This window comes from Chenopodium quinoa, unplaced genomic scaffold (assembly GCF_001683475.1).
Source record: "Chenopodium quinoa cultivar QQ74 unplaced genomic scaffold, ASM168347v1, whole genome shotgun sequence".
Taxonomy (NCBI): domain Eukaryota; kingdom Viridiplantae; phylum Streptophyta; class Magnoliopsida; order Caryophyllales; family Amaranthaceae; genus Chenopodium; species Chenopodium quinoa.
This window is the reverse complement of record NW_018745454.1, coordinates 4,404,928-4,422,318: the sequence shown is the minus strand read 5'-3', so window position 1 is coordinate 4,422,318 and position 17,391 is coordinate 4,404,928.

Genomic DNA, 17,391 nt, shown 5'->3' with positions numbered 1-17,391 from the left:
AAGAGGAGAGCATTGCATTAATTCTTTTTTTCAAATATTCAACCATAACATCCATAGAACGAGCATTATCAACGGTCATTGAAAAAGCCTTACCTTGAAGGTTCCACTCTTTAATCAGTTTAAACACAAACTTTCCAACCTCAACACCAGTATGGGGAGGGCCACAATATCTAAAATTTAAAATTTTAGACCTAAGAGACCAACTGTTATCAACATAATGAGCAGTCAAAGTGAGATAGCCTCGGTTAGTACATGCAGTCCACAAGTCACATGTAAAGCTAACTCTACCAGAAACATTAGCCAAAGACTCATGCAACAAGGATTTATATTTATCATGCTCAGCAATAACATACTTTAACATAGTTTTTCTACAAACATGTTGCACCTTAGGATTCAAATATGCATGAAGTTCCCTAAGGTATTCATGCTCTACAATATTTAAAGGATATGCATGGCAGATTATAGCTTTAGCAAACTTTTGTAAATAAGTTTTTTGATCAAATTGTGATTCGTTACCAGACTGGAGACCATGCTTTTCCAAACATGCATTAATATGAGCTCTACAAGTTGAAGTACCCGCTTTACCAGGTGCTTTATATTCTTTGCCACACAAATTACAACGAGCATAATCTACCTTTTCATTACCTATCGTCTTTACAAAAAAAGTGTAATGCTTCCATATACCTGCGGTTCTTTGACGTTTATTAACAGAAGGATTGATAGTGCCGGTATTACTAGCATCATCAAGCGGGACAGAGGCAGCTTGAGAGCTAACAGTATCAAAATTTGATTGCCTCTCATAGTCAAATTCATCATACTCGCGAGACATGACTGAAACAAAAAAAAAAACAGCATTTATAAGTACCAAATTAAGTGACAGATTCTACTAATAGTGAGCAATTAAGCATGCATTGTCTCATGTGACTGACATATGTGTACATTTTAAGTACTAACTTTAAGCCAATCATACAAGTATACATTTTAAGTACATACAAGTATACTAACTTTAAGTACTAACTTTAAGCCAATCAGACAAGTATACATTTCACTGGACTTCCTGAGGTAATGGTAACAAACTAATAGAGGCCTCAGACAAACTAGGCCCATTTAATAAATGTTGGACTTGGGCAGAATGTACAAAGTATGACATTAGGCACAAATGCACAATTATTTTATAGTCCATTACTTGGAGTTTAATTCCAAAAAAAAAAAAACACACACACACACACACACACACAAAAACTAAATTTGAACAAAAAAAAAATCCTCATATCATACTTCCCACAAAAAATTCTTGGATTAAATTGGGATTTGGGACATAAATACACAACATAACACTAACTAAAACTACATGTTACATTGAATTATAATATATGCTTTTTTTTTATACAAGTATCATATAGTATAAACCATAAAAACCCCCATCAAATTCATATACTCAATATCATGATCATATACACAGAAAAATAAAATTTCACAAAAAAAAAGCACAAAATAACGAAATATACATTGCAGAACAATTAATGAACAAAAGATCGAAACTTAGAATAAGAATAAAAAAATACCTTATACCGTGAGTAGAATATGACAGATCTACAAAAAAAAAGAAAAAAAAACATTAAAACTTCAAAAAAAAAAAGCACAAATTAATTAATTATACATAGCAAAAGAAAAAAGAAAAAATACCTTATACGGTTATACACTTATACCGTGAGTATAGTATGACAGATCTACAAAAAAAAGAAAAAAAAAATTAAAACTTCAAAAAAAAAAAGCACAAATTAATTAATTATACATAGCAAAAGAAAAAAAAAATACCTTATACGGTTATACCGTGAGTAACTGAGTATAGTATGACAGATCTACAAAAAAAAAAAAGAAAAAAAAAGATAAAACTTCAAAAAAAAAAAGCACAAATTAATTAATTATACATAGCAAAAGAAAAAATACCTTATACGGTTATACCGTGACTCCGTGAGTATAGTATGACAGGTCTACAAAAACAAAAAAAAAGAAAAAAAATTAAATCTTCAAAACAAAAAAAAGCACAAATTAATTAATTATACATTGCAAAAGAAAAAAGAAAAACTACTTTATACCGTGAGAGAATAAGACAGATCTACACAAAAAAAAAAAAAATTAAAACTTCAAATAAAAAAGAACAAATTAATCAATTACATAAATTGCAAAAGAAAACAGAAAAAATACCTTACCGTTCGCCAATAAGGAGATTCAGATGCAGAGAGATGATGAAGAGGGAGATTCAGAGGTGTGAGAAAGTTAGGAGATTCAGAGGTGTGAGAAAGTTAGGAGATTCAGAGGCGTTAGGAGAGAGAGAGATGGAGAGGAGCAAGTTAGGAGAGAGAGAGAGCCGTTTAGATTATGATGAAATGATCAAATGAGGCATGCAGCGTGCTATTGCTGTTGTTAGGTTTAGGTTAGGTTAAAACTTCTTCCCCTAATCTAACCGTCCATTTCAAATCTCAATATCTCACCGTTCATTTCAAATTTTTTTTTTTTGGTATTAATTAAGGATCTAGAATCTTCATACATCCAACGGTCTTGTTTTGTAATGTTCTTTTCGAGGTCTTTTTGACCGTTTATTATTATTTTATTTTTTTTATTTTTTGATACTACCGTTCATTTTTTTAAACATATTAAATATTATTGTTAATTATTTATTTTTATTATTATTATTTTGAATTTTTGACTTTTGAGGTTTTATTATTATTATTATTATTATTATTATTATTGTTATTAATAATGTTATTTTTATTAATATTGTTATTTTTATTATTATTGTTATTATTATTATTATTGTTAGTATAATTTTTTGTTAATATTATTATTATTACAATACTACTACTATTAATCTATTATTACTGTAAGTAATTTATTACTTATAAATTGTAAGAAACGCAAATGTTTCAAAATTGAAATTGATTCATTACGAGTTTACGACATAGTTAATGTACATCAATATCTATCATCTCTATATGTATATAATTAATCAACTATATATTAATATATATGATCGGTTTAGGGTTTAGGGTTTTAAGTTTTTTGGGTGGTTAGATTTTACATCATGCATCAAATCATCCTAATGTAGTAAGTTTTTTTGGGTCCGATGTCTGAATGAGTTTAGTTTAGAGCATTACAAAAGATTTCGACAATGAACGAATGATTTTTTGTACAGATGCTGTTATCTTTCATGTTTAACCGTTAACTAAACAATAGCCGAAACTATTCTCAATGTACGTAGAATGTCTGTTGCCATGAAAAATATATTTAATTTGATATTGATCCGACCATACTAGTTAGTTTGCTATTATATACATTTAATTTGGCAATACTGTTAGTAGATTTGATATACCGCACACTATCAAGTTGACTGTGAATAGAATCTAAATTATCTAATGTATGTCATTGTGGTTCGACCTACTTGATCAAACTCATAATTAAACTGAACATCCTCTTTAAGTTTAACCGGTAAACATAAATCATTATATATGTGAGTCTGTGACTTTAAATGTAATAAACTAATTAATAAGACTAGTAACTAATAAGTAATAAACTAATAACTAATAAAGTAATGAAATCTAACCATTGTTTTTCATGGGCATTCAATTTAATTGTTATGTATTTGACTATTTGTACATTAGTATTGCATAATGATTTCATCACCACTTTAGTGATTTTGTGATTTCGGCCATTTAACTTATCAAGTTGTTTGAGTTAGTAATCTAAATAAAGTAACAAACTAAATAAGTAAATAACTAATCCATTTAATCTCGTTTAACTTATAAATTATAAGAAATGCAAAGTTTGGAAATTGAAATTGATTCAATACGACATTGTTAATGTATATCAGTATATGTATTATGTATATGAGTATATCATATGGTACGAATGTACGATTGGTATCATACTATCATTGTCTCGTTGAATCGTTGGTATCATGGTATGTACGTATAACGGTATAAACCGTATAATCGATAAACATATATGATTATTAAAACTTAAAAGTTTAAAACACTTGTTGATCGATCTAATTGAATACTTGTACATTCTTAATTATCAATTTATCGTATTCTAAGTATCAACTCATTAAATCATGGTCATGACGCGATCTTTAAAACAATCATGAATTCATGACCCAGACCGCTTATAAACCGAACCGGCATGATCCAAACCGTTCATAAACCGAACCAATTGGATTGTGTAAACCCTCCACTAAACCGGCCCATTTCAAACTGAACCGACATGATTCGCACCGTTTATAAACCGAACCGATATTGACCTGGGTAAACCCGCCCCTAAACCGACCCATTTCAAACCAAACCGATTTGATCCAAACCGTTTGTAAACCGAACTAACATTGGCCCGGGTAAACCCGCCGCCTAAACCGACCCGTATCAAACCGAACCGACATGATCCGAATCGTTTATAAACCGATCCGCTTATGACCCAAACCGAATTTAAACCGCAAAGAAATAAACCGAAACCAAACCGAGCCGTGACTAACCCAAACCGAACCAAACCGATCCGACAGCTAAACTAAACCGTTTCAATCCGAACCGCTCCAAACCGAAACCGACTCAAACCGAGGTCAAACCGAACCGCCAGACCGAAGTCCCACCCCTACCACTGCCCTAAAGATGTATACAGGACTAGTTATGTAAATGGCATAAATCAACTGATAATGATATTGCATTCTTTTTTGGCATTTTATTTAATGCTTCCTCACCAATTTCCATTTCCACTTTTTTTTTAATAAGAACTGATCGAGTACTAATTTCGGGTTTTCATGCTATATATATTTTTAGCTACCTATATTGGTTATATTTGTACTTTTGTTGGTTAAAGTGCTTAATATGATTATGGGCGTGTTCAGCAAATTATAGCTGTGACGATAGCTGTAGCTGTGGAGGTAGCTGTTAGCTGTGTAGGTGGTTGTTAGCTGTCAACAAGCTGTTAGTTGTGAAGATAAATAATTTAGATATAAGTGTTCGGTGAAGTAGCGGTTGACTAGCTGTTACATATAAAAATTAATATTTTATTTTTAAAACTATAGATTAAATTTCCAACAGCTATCTCAAAAGCTACCTCAAATTTCAAAAACTAATTTTTCTAGCTTTTCATAAAAGCTACCTTCACCACTAAAAGCTACCCTAACCGCTACTTTGCCAAACACTCACATTTTTTTTTAGGTAGTGGTTTGACTAAGTCAAACCACTAAAAGCTACCTAAAAGCTACTCAAAAGCTAACGCCGAACACGCCCTATAGCTACTTAATTACTTATTGCTACGTGTCTACGAATATGGTATTATATATTGTATTTTATATTTAAACTAAATTGCTACGTACATCAGTAAAAACAAAACAATACTTCGATCTCTCCATTAGAAGCCTATTTCTCTTTAGCAAGTGAGTAATAAATGTTAGAATTAGGCCTTTAATTATGAAATGGAGGGAGTACTATGTAAAGGTTTAGATTATTATTGAATTTGACGTAAAATCAATAATTTGAGAGTGGGGCTGTAAAATGGTTGGAGAGGAGGACAATTTAAAAAATGGGTAGAGTTATAAAAGTCAAGATGAAAAGAGGAGCTTTAAGGTGAAAGTAACTTTTAGAGTCAATTTTATTCTTCCAATGGTCGTTTATACCACATGTTTTTGTGGATACGTCCATTTACATTACTGTTGGAGTATTTATTATTGGAATTTGCTTATCATCTATTACTTTTTATCCTTAAACTTTGCTTTCAATAATGGACGTATAACATCACATTAGCTTCAGCAATGTGTGTGAATTGTGAAATTCGTCCACCTTTTACTTTTACCTTTACATTCTCTTGGTATTCCCAATCCTCCTTACCTGAAATTATTTTTTCCTTGTTCAAAGCTTAAACTTTTGACTTTTTATTACTACCTAAATCTAATTTAATGACTTTTATGACTTTGAATAATTCATCATTGCTTTATCATATAAGTAATTCAAGCCGTCCTAATACAACAATGCAAGCTAACAAAATATTACTCCACTTACCATGGTGTGGTTTTGATACCATATACATATCTTTCCCATTGATCATAATATTTTACACAATAATATAATTACACGCGTAAATCATTTTATCTAGCAAGAAAAAGATTAGAAGTAATAGACTGATAGTGTATGCATGACTTTGAACAATACTTATTGCGGAGTATGTAGTTTCAAAGAATGACCGATTGTATATTATAGGACAAAAAAAAGAAACACGACTTCTTGTCACATTGTCTAAGCTAGATGTGCATGCATGCATCCAATCAATAAGACATAGAGATATAAACAATACCAGTAAATAAAGAGACAAGAAAACAGAAATGGTAGAACCAAAACCAGGCTCCCATAAAAATGCATGAGATATTGTAGATTAATTAGTTAGATTCAATCAACATAATGTTGCTTATGGTTTGATTCTCGCATAAATGTCCTCATTACGCAACGGCTAAGTCCGTACATTAAATCTCAAAAACATTTTTTTTTTTTTTTTTGAAAAAATGAAGGCTTATATCTAAATGTATGAATGAATGTGGAGTGTACATCAAAGTGACAAACGGAGAGGAGGATTCACTATTATTTACTCGTATTTATTTAGTACAGTAATAAAAATAGAATTGGATGACCTCGAAAATGGTGAGTTGATTAGTGTAAATTGTAGGAAGAAATGAATTAAAGTAGTAAAAAGAGGAAGAATGGCGGAAAGAAAGAAACAACACGTAAAATGTCAAATCCCCTGCATCTCCAGGCTAGCACTCCTTGTCTAAGCTACTGCTGCACTTTTATTTGCTCCACATTCATAAACTATACGTATTTGCTCCTTTTACTTTTTTTTTAATTATCCCTTGATTGCCAATTGTCATCATTACCTCTTAATTAATTCATCACTTTACTAACTACGACGTTGTCAATACTCTTCTTGTCTCTTTTGCATTTCGGTTTTCGTAATATAATATACTTTATTAATATTAACAACTACACTAGTTCTGTTGTTTCATCTTTGAATTTTCAAATTGATGAGAACATACAATAACAACCTTGATCATAGCAACATGTAGATCTTAGTTGCCTAGGATAACAAGTGTGAATTCGTTCGTTTATTAAACTATCCTAATTGTCATTAATTGTGGAATCCGAAACATGTTAAGGTATGTAGATACGAGTTTCAATCCCAAATATTTATGCACCAAAAACATAAAAATATGTGAGAGCTAAACCCAAGGCTTTATGTTATTCTTTTTAAAGCTTGACTTATTATCATCAACTTTACAAAAAAGAAAATTTTCAAAAGCTTGTGCATTTTGTAAAATCAACTTTCACAAAAACTTAAAGATAGGTCAATGATGGGGTTCATGATCACATGCTTTGTTGTGATTTTCCAGTTAATTGTACATTTCAAAAATAAAAAGAAAAGGAGTAAACAAGGCAAGGGGTCTACTTGAGAAAATTGAGAAAATGAAGGGAAAAGTAGAAACAAAACCCTGTTTTTTCAACTCAATAGCCTTTTGACACTGTAAACTGCAAAGTCAATTTAGAAGAAGATTTGTACGAATTGAGTGGTAATAGTAGTAATTTTAGCAGTTTATATAGTTTTAAGTTAATGTATTTATTTGACTAAGAAAAAAAAAACCCTGAATTAGAAAAAGCCCATGTAAAAAGCCATCTTAAAGCTTACGTTGGATTTATGTTAATTTCTGGAAAGTTTAAGTTTCAAACACTCAAATTTATATTATTTGTCGCCCCCTAATATAAATATAAGTGAAATCATCATGTGATTGGATATTGATAAGAAAATCCCACTTTATAGAAACCCAGAAAACGTGCAAAAAAGCTTAGTAAATTGTGAAAGTAGTCAAACCATAAAAATAGCTAGGTTGGTTGGTTGAGGTTTTTCAATTCTGAGCTTTGTTGGTTTCTCTTTCCTTGCTTAGTGTAGCTGGAATCTGACATTTCTGATATGACTATTCTTCTATTTATGTTTCTGTCCATGCCCTAATTCTCACCATTCTTGTATAAAAATTTTACAGGTTTCTTTTGCCTATTTTGTTAAACATTTTTTGGGGGTTATGATGTCCTAATTAAATACCCTAATCAGAAAAAAATTGTTGTTACAGAGTATTTTTGAATTTTTTAGGTTTATGTCCCTATTCAATTTGAGCCATTGAGTGATATCCTTCTGAGTGAGTCCGAACTTAAAGAGTAATGAAAGTAGCTTCATAAATTGTTCCTAATACGCTTTTTTTTTTTTCTTTTTTTTTTTTTTTTTTTTTTTTTTTGGGGGGGGGGGGGGATGTGAATACGCCTTTCTATAACTTTGGAAAGTAAGGAGTATCTTATTAAGAGACACATAGTGTAGAGGGATGGGATCATGGGATACATGAAATATAAGTTACTGTTTTTAAAGCACAAACAACGGTGTATTATCTTGAAATATGAATTGACTAGAGTAAATTTGTTAAAAAAAAATACAAAATATTACGGATATGGTTTTAGAGTGATGAGCTTGATTAGTTGATGAATCTAAACTTGATGTCTAGAATTATTATTTTTTTGGGTCAATTCATACAACCAGGGCCAGACACATCTTATTTTACTTGTTATATATACATAGGTCGATAATAGGTCTTTTTTTTTTTTTTTGAAAAAATCAAAAGGTTAAGCTTGTGATAGAGCCCCATGAATATGTTTTATACTCTACCAAAATTTAATACTTGCATGTACTATTCTCATGAACTGGGCTATATGTTAGCCATTTAACCACATTAAATCAATGGGCTCAATCCAATAACAATTAACCTAAATTTGGTGGTGGAAATTTCGGCAAGTAATTATGTGCCATAGTGTCCATGTACTCAGCCTACGTCCAATTTCCATATTTCTGGATCTCAGTTTGGGCTTTTAAATTATAAAACTACAAATTATGTTGGTAAGCCCAGTCATACTAGCTACTATTGGCTCCTTATATATAACTCTGATAACATGACTCATATAATATGCAACGTGCTAGAGGTTATTCTAGAGGAAATAGAGAGGTAATATCAACTCTAAACTCAATGAAAATGTCAATGTAAACTATTTGTTGTTCAACCCAAATTCATCTTCTTTTTTTTTTATTTTTTATTTTTAAGAAGGCCACACAATTATACAAATGTACTCTTAATTATCGCTCATATCCCACCTTGTTACGAGGTATGCTACGGTATCACACGTCCATTTCACAATTCACATAGAAAAGATTACAAAACATCTAAAATCAAAAAAATTGGGGAGAGGTCTGTATGCACCCACAAAACCACACACCTAAACAAGTAAAGATAAGGCACCTCATTAATTACTACTTTCCACAATCCGCTCTCAATTTCAGCTGTTAAGTACCAACTAATAACCTAGCTACATGATGGATATGATTGGCAAACAATACCCTTTAAAATAGTTGTGTCAATTATAATTCTTTCCATTTTTATAAGCAATACATATTTATGGATCGGAGTATATATTATAGTGAAATTACAAACAAGAGTTATATACTAGCTCACTTTATGTATACATGGTAAACATATTTTGAAAAATTGGTCGAGGGAATAATCGGTCGTTGGACAATCACCCTAAAACCAAACAATATTTCTACCTAAACTAACCTAAGACAAGTCTAGGGTAAATAGAGGATCGTATCCACAGGGAATGGGTAAGGACACCGAGAGTATGAAACGGTTGCAATCTAGTTCGGTCACAAATTGGGGGTTTTGATTCGACAACTACTATGAAGACAAACACTAGGGGGAAATGGGAATTGACTCCAACCAAACCAATGGATCAAATCAATAGGCAAGCGTGAACTCAAATTGGGTGATAGAGAGGGTACTCAACATTGCCTTCTTTCGAAGCCACAACACTAAGCATTCCTAAACCAAACTCAACTAACAAGATAGGCCAACCAAGTCTTAATAACAGGAAGTAGACTACTAACTCGGGTTTGTCTTTCGTTCGGTCCAAGAAAGCATTAAGGCACAAACAATTGGGATTTCTCACCTAATTGTCGCAACTAAGACTACTACATCATTCAAACAAGGAACCATAATCAAGAGGAATTTAGCATAATCATATAAGAGTGGGCTCACATACTAGACTCCATCTTTCAATGCTAGCATAGAAGTGAATACATGAGCAATAAGTGGCCAACCAATTACACATGCAATTAACCAATCCCTTAACAATCAATCATCAACCCAAAATGAACATGCAAGCACAACATCAAACAACCCATGGCATGGTTGGGTCTTCACCCAACCCCTAGCTAATTAACTACTCACTAAACATGGTGAAGGACATCATAACAACAAGTTCTAATTCTAGCATTAAGTTAACAAGTTGAGAGAAGTAGTAGGAATGAGGTAGATTGGACATGCAACAACAATTAAACAAGATCAAGAGAGAAATTAACAATTCAAAGTAAATAAAAACTGAAATTAAAGAGTAAGAGATAGAGGAAAGAGATTACTTAAGATGCTTCAAAGTTGAGAAATTGTTGAATTCTAGAGAACAATCTTCAATTAATCTACTACAATGACTGAGTTTGAGAAGATCTAAGCTAATTAATGAGGGTTTAGAGAAACTAAGGGCCTAAGAAAACTAAAGGGAAAGAAGATCCCAAAAACTGAAGTCAAGCGTCATCTTTATACGCCCCAAAATTACATTGTAAAGTCCGTCAAAAACCGGGCTTCTGAACAGGAGGAGCGCCCGCTCCATCTAATAGGAGTGCCCGCTCCTGGGCAAGGAGCGCCCGCTCCAGACATCCTGCGCGCCCGCTCCTTATAGTGCAGGGGGTAGGCAGATTGTGATGCTGGGATGAGGAGCGGCCGCTCCTCTAAAGGTGCACACCCGCTCCTGCTTGGTAAATGCTCCCTCGAGAGAGTCTTCAAACTTATGCTACTTAACCATATTCTTATTGCACCTACAAACACGAGCACACACATAAAAAGACACGGGGAAGCCAAAATATGCAAATCGCCATAAAAGGAGTTAGGAAAAGGGATTGTAGTAGGGGAGAGAGCACAAAATAGTGTTTAAAACGCCATGATAAGTGGACAAATAAAACACTTATAAAAAATAAGTGATGCTGTAATTTTTTGTTCTGCTTACAATTGAAAGGCTAGTATTTATGGAATAATAATTGTAATCATCCTAGATGACCAATGATCTGAGGAGACAAGGCAGTCGAATTTAGTAGAAAGAGTACAAATATTAATGCAAAAACTCCGTACTTGACTATTTTTTTTACTAGGTCTCCTTCAACAGGCGCTTAAGAACTGTTGTATGGCACGGGTGCTAACGTTGTAGTCCTAATATATGGTCCTGGTTCCTCACTGTCCACTTGGGACATTGGATGGCTTTGTGTTGTTTTTAAACAGTTAGATTTTGTAGGGACTATGTAATTTGATTCCATATCATTTTATTGTTTTTGCTCGAAACCAAACTGCATGATTTATCATCTGAATTTGACCTAAATCATAACCTAACAATAAAACTTACAATCAAGTCTTCAGCTAAATTCAGGTATATACTATATATATGATCTTAAGAAACTCGATCCTAGCTCCTTAATAACAACTAAATATGACAACTACAACTCATAATTAATTAATTATCATGTTCCCTTGAAATTCACTAATAAATAATCTTTTAAAATATATATATATATACATTTGGCAATCAGGTTAACATGACTACTAATAATGTCCAAACATGTACTCGTAGTATATTTGTTATCACTTCTCACCTATCTTCAAAAAACAACAATTTTATTTTCTGATGTACACAGCAGATTAGAGGGTCAACTTCATTGTGTACAATAACAACAAGGCAACCATTATTTTTGTTTTTATTGTTATATTTTTTACCCCATAAATTCTGAAATTATTTGATATGATATAGTACGATGTTATATGTCGTGAAATAGTTTAACTGGACAAGTGTCCATTAAAGTTAATAAGTTACAATCATCAAATTCATCTTCTATTGTTACGTACCAACATGCTGATTTTTACTCGATCTATACTATATATCTTGATAAGCTTATCTTATTTTTCATGCGTACAATATGAAATCAGACATTATATACATTATTGGTCCTTTTTTCTAACTAGTAATTGTTATCATTAGTGTAACAATTTATATGTACATGTACTGCTGAGTTGAAATTGCTCTTCGATCTTTACTTCATTTATCCCTATATAAAATCTTGATAACTGCTCATTTTCCTTTATTATTGAAAGCAAGTAGCGGCAATATATAATACAGAGTACTATACTTTACATATTATCAATTAATGTTTATTTTATTTTATTTTTTATTTTTTTTTAACAATCAACAATAAATGTTTGCGTGTATGTACAATGTATGGTAATTGATCTCCTCATATTGTACCATTTTTTTTTTAATCACACATCAATACCAATACTACGGAGTATTGATTGGTCTTAAAAATTCTTCTTGAAATTGGACATACATGATTATATGATTTATATTTGTGTAGAGGTAAGCTAAACAGTCGAGAATGAGACTTGTATCATACTATTAAGGAGACAGGCTTAGATCTAAAAAAAAAAATATTGTTATCCATAACTAAATACGAATAATAATTAGTAGAGAGCAAGGTAGAAATGTAGTAGCAAAAAAAAAAAAAAAAACAGAATTACGTATTGTAAGATTTATTACTGTAAGAGACATTAATAAATCTTACAATACTTAATTCTTACAATACTAAATCTTACAGTACTAAATCTTACAATACTTAATTAGTAGAGAGTAAATATCAATGCCAACAATGAGCTAGACATGTAGAGGAAATAATAGAAGTCATTATATGAAATTATGAATAATAATTTCATCCTTGCTAAAATAATACACGAGCATTAAACTCTACATTTTCAAATATAGCACACAATCTATTTAAACACTATGCATCCAACGACCCAAATAATTACAACTTCTACACAACTAGTAGTGTATAATAAATATCACACGATTTTCATGTTATTATTACTTTTGTATAGATAGGTAAACCATCGCTGTTAATAAGAATGAAGATTCAATTGTAGAAATTGTTGTCCTGTCTAAAAGGAAAGCATGTGCTGTAACTTTCGAGTTGAATTGGCTTAAGTCCCTTAGGCCTTACCATATACTTCCTCTGTCCCATTTAACTTTATATAGCTAAACATTCACACTACTGTACACATGTTTTTATTGAACCATGTTAAAATGATTAAATGTAAAGTAATATATGAGGTCTTGTTTGATTTATCTCAGCTCAATGACTAGTATCAGTTTTAAATTATTTAGATTAAGATTCTGTTATGACTTACTGAACTGAACTGAATTGTTTGGAGATGAGATGAATATTTTATAAGAGAAAGAAATTAGCAATTGAAATGAAATAAAATTAAGTTGAAGAGAATAGACCCTAAATCATAATTAAAGCTAAATTTATTTATTCATGCATGTCCATTTTCACCATGAATCAAATACTTGTCCAGCTTTCCATAATATACGTACTATATACATCTTAGTAGTTCATACAAAAGTGATACGTATCTAAATTATTATATCCTCTTTTTTTAAAATTAAATACTTAATGTCCAGGACATGGTGCTAGCTCAAATCCTCTGAAATCAAACTTCAATGTCAAATAATACCTAGCCATAGTAATTATTAGATTCTCTTTCTAACTAATGACATGATTACCCATTTGAATCACACAGTTAATTGCGTGGCTTAAGATTAAACTATCGATTTAATACTCCGTAATTTGGCTCTAATTGTCAAAACAAGGCGCCGTCAAATGATGAAATACTGTAAAGTTTTAATCATCAAATAGTCGTATTGAATATGAAATATAACATGAATTTATTAAGAATAATTGACCTTTTAATCTAAACCGTCCAACTGCCAATAATCGATTATAATCGTACAATAACAAAAAGATAAATTGCTACGTGACGACGCCTTCCCAAGATGATATTGACATGATTTATTATTATTTTTAATCCATCAAACATATACCTGACACATGTTCTTAAGATTCCTTAAACTTTTTATTAAAACATAAAGTCTTGCTCCAAATCTCTCTTCTCTCATTGGTTAACATTTGTTTAATCAATTTTTAATACGAGATCTATTTGTTTAATTAGATCCAAATCTCCAATTTTTACTCTACTTATTATATCATATACTCCGTTTTTTAGATTTTTTAATATGCATCACTTTTCTTTTATGGGTGTTTTTTTTTTAAATGCATCACTTCCTTATTTGGAAACTTTATACTATATTTTATCATTTATTTCTCTTACTTTAAACCCCACTTAAATTATTTTATCATTTCTCTCTCCTCTATGGTCCCCACTTATATAATAAAAATATCTACTATCCCTCACATTCTTTCTCTTTCATGGTCCATCTTACTTATAGTATAATAAATTATTCATCCACTCACAATATTATATTACCCTTCTAAAACTCCGCGCATCACCAAGTGATGCAGATAAAAAAAAAACGGAGGGAGTAACTAATATATAAAGCTAAACTTTTAGCCAGGTCATGAGGCAGCGACACTTGACATTCTAACTTTTCATCAAGTGTCGCGCCACGTTGGATAAATTTAAATAGACTCCATAAAATAAAATAAAAAAGTTAGTTTGAAATTCTATTTTGAATCAAATTTGAATAGAATGTTAGGATAAAATTGTTAGTTTAGAATTTTATTTTCGATAAAATAAGATTTGAGTGTCGCGTCACATTGGATAGATTTAAATAGATTTCATAAACAACCCGGGCATCGCACAGTTACAAAACTGTTTTAAAATAAAAAAATAAAAACAGTAGACTATTGACAAGATTACAACTTCACAGATCGAACACCACGTGGCACGCCGACATAAGATCTTAGGTTATTAACAATGAGACATGCGTACAATTCATGAAGGTGGTCCCCACATGACTGATTTTTATGTTTACCGTCTTTACTCTCTTAACTGACACGTGTACTGTGGAGTCTACAAGCTCAATACTGTTTAGTAATTGGATCCATGGATTTGGCGCCACGTCACGTTGTGGGACCCTGGTTCATAATTTAAATAAAAATTAAAAAAAGGAAAACGACAACAGTCGGAGATACAATGCATTGAGTTGCACATGTGTCACAGAATTGTTGGGTGATGCCTGACAGCTTGACAGACACATGTCCCTAGGCCTCACTGCTATAGTAGATCTGGTTTTTCTCTCTTAATTGTCATTAATGTTTTTAATAACATCATAATAATTCATAATCATAAGTTACAGTATGTAATATTATTAATATGTAGAACAATTCAAAACATTAATCTTCTCTTATGTTTAGCTTTAACAAGAAAGATAAAGTTTCTAAAACACACCATAAATATATGATTAGAATACTCAACTCATAGTCTAGTTGCCGCACCAAAGCACTAATAGGGGCTATGGCTAATTAAGGACAAATTTTGGGTGGATCGTCTAGTCTGATGATTTCCTGCTTTATTGAGAGATCGCTTAGATAGTACTCCGTAATATTTTTTAAAAAATATGACAGAATTATGCGTCGATCAGAATTAACAATATTTGATTTATGTTCAGATATCACTTGAATTATGTAAAGCCTATTGTTATTATTTTTAAAAAAAAAATTGTTATACAATTGTTTCTAGAGTTGAGAAATTTGGTATTCATTTCTTTGATGTCAAAAGTTCTTAAAATAAACTAAGAAAAATTGAAGTTGTAGTTATGGTGTTAACTTAAACAAAAATAAGATTATGGTTGTAACGTCAGTTCTTACATATATGTAGCTTAATAATTTGACGAATCAATTGTCAAATCTGCAAGTTTTGACTAAGAATTTATTATAAGTTATCATGTTGAAATAGATGCATTATTTAATTATGGTGGTTAGTTGTTACTAAAAGTAGGGGAGAACTAGTATTACTACTCAATGTATAGACAGTCGTATGCGCAAGGTTTAGAGGTGTCAAAATGTCTTTAGCCTTGATTATGATAAGCTACATACTAAGACTTCCAACAATCTCAAATTACTATAGAGAATGTTTTTAAAGAAAAATAGGAAAGTATACTGTAGTATTTTCTCCTACCATTATATCAACTACTTGTATATTTCAATTCTTCATTTTCAACACTGCTGATGTGAGTGAGTGTGAGACAAGCTACTATACATGCTTCTAACAAGGTATTCAGTATTTGATGTACGTAGGAATGAAATTTTAGGGATTATGGATTGGTAATAAGAAATTCATAAAAGTATATATATAGTTCGCCAATCCCTTATTAGGTGTACTGTGTTGCGAATAAGATGTGGAGAATATATAATATGAAATAGTAACAGTTAACAATATTATCCTTTCAAATACTTCACCAACTCCTTTCTTTTTATTAATAACACTATACTAGTATTACGTAGACATTAACCTTGTTCCCGATTCTCATCCTGAAATAACTCCCAAGTAACTTAATCCGTAAACCAATGAAAAATGAAGTACTCAATTCAAATATCTTGCACACAATAATTTTCATTCCTTATTATTAAACATGGCCAACACCATAAATTGGGATAAAGAATTTTGCTTTTCATTGCATTTCCAACAAACAAAAACACCTCATGAGAGATATTCCTGCATGTGTTTAGCTAAGCTAATTAAAGACATGCATCAATAAAGAATAGTTATGTAATTTAGTTCCATGTAATATGAAAATTAGATCTTAAAATTCAAACTACATAATGATTAATGAATTACATAAAGATGAATCTCTTATATTTAGGACAAAATAGGCCGTCCCCTACTTGCAAAGTTATCCAGCAAGTTAGTAGAAATATGTAAAGTAACACATGGTCCAAGTGTATGAATACAAATTTAAGCATACTCTATTTTATTTCTTTGCGTGGTTCACGTCTCCAACGCCCTTATCACCTGATCTAGACATACCTTTGAAGAATTGAAACCCATGACGGTAGCCGCTAACTTGTTTATCTAATCATCTTTTTAAGGTATATAATATTCAAATATAAAATGTACCACCTGTTTAAACAAGTGAATTTTATAACACGACGTCAGCCATTCACATTTCACTACTTATAATATACAAAGTAATTTTTATAGATAATTGTTACAAAAAAAAAAGATAAAGTTAATTGATTCATTCATATCGATTTGATTGTAGCGCGTCATCTTTATTACATACATTTTTTTATATTATTATTATACCACATCAAATTACTCCGTGCAACAATTGATATTAATCTGATTGTGTTAAGAAAATAATGCAA